Here is a 3,735-nt window from a genome sequence, read left to right as displayed (position 1 = left end):
ACCTTACAAATGAATTGAACGGTTGTAAAAAAAAAAAAAAAAAAAGTGTGGGGGTCAAAGGGCACAGATACGGGAAGTGCGGGGGACTTCTGCCACGGGTAGCTCCCATGGAGGTAGCTCCGCGTCTGCTACGCGCCTGCCTGAAGGGTTTTTTGGGGGCAGCTGCGGAGGTTAGGGGGGGTTATAGTGTCTCCTGATGTTGTGGCGATGCAAAAACATTCAATGTCATGCTTCCTCTCCTCATACACCTTGAATTAAAAAGTCTACAGAGAAATATCTTTCTACACACTCTCATTCTCTCTCACACACACACACACACACGGGGCGTTGCCAGGAATTCTGGGCCCCATGAAAACAGATCTCATTGGGCCCCATCATGACGGCCCAAGCCAACCCTGTACAATTGTTATAACCACACCTGCATTACCCGATGACCCATTAAAAGCAATAAACAACTATAACTTTGTTTTACACTCCTGAAAAATGTGAGAGGGGCCTCTGAGAGAGACTCCACATTTTTTCGAGAAAGGAATTCTGAATGTTTGTTCATTAACTCAGACAATTTTAGTTAACTTATTGCAGTCACTACTTAAAGAGAAAAAAATGAAAATAAAAAAATAATTTTTATTTCAGGCCCAATAAGGGCCCCCTCCCCACTTGGGCCCTGGGTAGTCAGTCCCACTTTTCCCCCCACTATGACGCCCCTGCACACACACAATGCAATGTGTAACCAATAATCCTGCCTTCATCCTGCCCCCCTCCAGGGAAACCAGGAGAACATGAGATCTACAGAACAGGAACACGTGGGCGGCTGTGAAATTAGGATTCCCTCACCACACAGCTGCTTTCTACATGGTTTCTGCTGACGCAATCAAAAACTTATAATTGAGTTCTGTTCTGTGGTCACACTGACAAGAGCCTCGCTTTGTACTCTTATACTAGATTAAACACAAAAGGATAAAAAAAGCATAATGTTCCCTGCATACGGTTGCATGCTGAATTACAATACTTCAGAGAGGTACAGAGTGACTTTTATTTTGGGGACTAAAGACATGGTCACAACCTGACACGTGTTGCAGGAGTTCAGTTTTGTTCCAGTCAGACTAGTCTGACATAAAACAGCCACTGGTTATATAAAAATTAACACCGATGCCCCACAATCCCCCCAACCCCCAGGCTAATTTTTTTTTTTTACCTGTCACATCTCTTGGTAAAAAACTTGTTTCATCTTTCGCCTGTTCGCTCTCAATTTCATCCTTTTCTTGGCTTGCTGTCTTAAGAGTTACAGCTGTTTTCATCACTCGCTGAGATGCAGAAAATAAAGATCTTTTATTTATTTAATATTTTTTAAGGTTTTGGAGGGGATTTTAGCTGCTACACCTCATGCCCCTAGAATCTGCTACATAATAACAAACAAACATTACATATCTGGTGATTTGGTTGAGATGGTGTCTTTTCCAGACCTGTGATGGTATCAAACAAGGGGGGAAGGGGGCATCTTTTACCTGACATCTTGAAAATGTGATGAGACATAAGTCATGAAAAACTGCAAACTGATTCTGCTTTTTACTGAAGCACACACTGTCTGGGTTACATTTGTCTCTGCAAACTTTTAACTACATTCAAGGACACTATGGTGCAAATACACAGGGATTAATCTGGTTTTGTGAATGCTCCTTTGGTTTACTTAAACCTAAGGTAACTTGAAAAAAAAAGGGAGCAAACTCATTTAATTCACAATCTAAAGCATGCATCTCAATGTAATGCAGCACTACTGAGTGACAGACGGATGGAGATGGATGGTTCAGTTTCAAATCAGAGAACAAAGACTGACACTTGGCTCAGACACCAGACAGTCATTTGGTCAGCGTGAGCAGGCCTTTGCAGACAACCTTGATCGTCCCTATTTGCCCTCTGACTCATCAGCCTTAATGAGCCCGCCAGTCCATGACGTCTCCGCCGAGTAAGTCTGCTGTTCATTAAGGGCTCTCCTCGGTAATTGAAAGCAGCGACTGTAGATGAAGATATGAAGGTGGCTGGGAGAGATAGAGTCAGTATACACGCAAAAGCAAAGAGCACGGCTAATGAGGCAGCGGTGTGAAAGCGTCTTTGTGCTGAGCTTTGATTGCGCTCCATGGAGAATAACCTCGTTTAAAGGAACCTGCCAGCGTCCCCCAAGCTCTTCATTCACTACAGCAGCCGAGCTCATACGGCAAGAAACGTCGCCGATGTCAAAAAATTTGATTTTCAGAACACAGAAACATTTTATCGATGTTATTCAAGGTAATTTTTAAAAGGTTAACTATGAAAAAAATGTTTCCACATTTCATCTTAGTTTAGCCTGTTAGCGTACTAATATTGCTAATTAGCACTTAATACAACAAAAGAATGGAGGCCAATGGTAGAAGGAATACTACATGGGTAAAAGCAGTAATACCACAGTTTAGAGATAAGTCCTGGACTGAAAGTCTTATTTAATGGTCCAGTGTGTAAGATTTAGGGGTTGTATATTGGCAAAAAATTGAATATAATATAATAAAAAAAAGTGTACTGTTCTTCAGTGTATAATCACCTGAAAATAAGAATCTTTGTGTTTTTGTTTCCCTAGAATAAGTCGTTTATATATACACAGGAAGCAGGTCCTCGTCTACGGAGATAGCCATGTTGCGCTGCCATGTTCATACAGTAAGCCAGAACGGACAAACCAGACACTGGCTGTAGATAGGGCCATTTTTAAAGTGCAACTGCTTTATTCAGCGTTTTTACCACTCTAAATAACTAGGTCCTTTTGTTTTGGAGAGGGGGAGACCTATGCCGATAATTCGCCTCCCGGTAAAAATCTCTTGAATGTTGGGATCATTAGTTATCTGAGAAAAAAAGTGAGCACAGATTAGCAGGTGACTGAAATGCCAAACAGGGTTAGAAAGACACAGATTTGTAACACGAAACTGCTTTGTTCAGTGTTTTTACCTGTTTAAATTAGCGATTTGGAGCATTTTGGAGCATTTCAGCTCCTGGTGAAAACTTCTTTAACATCTGGATAGGAAATACAGTGAGCGCTCACAGCAGGTGCAGGGCAAGCAGACTGTCTACAATGTGCCAAACAGCATAAAAGAAACACTGGTTTTTAATGTCTAATTTCTGTAATCAATGTTTTTCCTCGTTTCAATCATGGTCTCCATTTGTTTTGGAGGGGAACAGACGTCTGCGGATAACTCGGCTCCCAGTTAAAACCTCCTGAACACTGAACACTGAAGGAATTCTAACTGGGAGAAGGCTCAGCTGGTTGCAATCTGCAATCCTCACCACGAGACACAACAAAGTCTTACACACTGTTCCTTTCAGTATAAGTACAAAAGCAGTTAACGTGTTGAGTAGTATTAAAAAGTAAATACGCAGGTACTTAGATACTTTCTATAACTGACTGAGGCTGATTTGAATGTCAGTACTTTTGCAGGTATTATGGGCATAAACTTGAGCATAAAATGCAGTAAGAAGTTTGGAAAAGTTTTCAAAGATTTCATTGTTTTGGAATCAAGGATGTTTGTACAAAATTTATGTGAAACTATCTTTTTATTTTTTTAGATACTTTAGTTTGTATTAAAGTATAAAGTATTAAATGATCAAACCTTTTATGATAAGCTCAGCAAACTCAATAAATTCAGTGCTAGTTCAGTTCACTCAAAATTGTTAGGTAGCCACATCAGTTATATTTTTACACTGAACAAACTTGTT

This window comes from Plectropomus leopardus, chromosome 12 (genome assembly GCF_026936395.1).
Source record: "Plectropomus leopardus strain MGB_pleo_1.0 chromosome 12, ASM2693639v1, whole genome shotgun sequence".
NCBI classification, from domain to species: domain Eukaryota; kingdom Metazoa; phylum Chordata; class Actinopteri; order Perciformes; family Serranidae; genus Plectropomus; species Plectropomus leopardus.
This window is presented reverse-complemented; position numbering follows the sequence as displayed.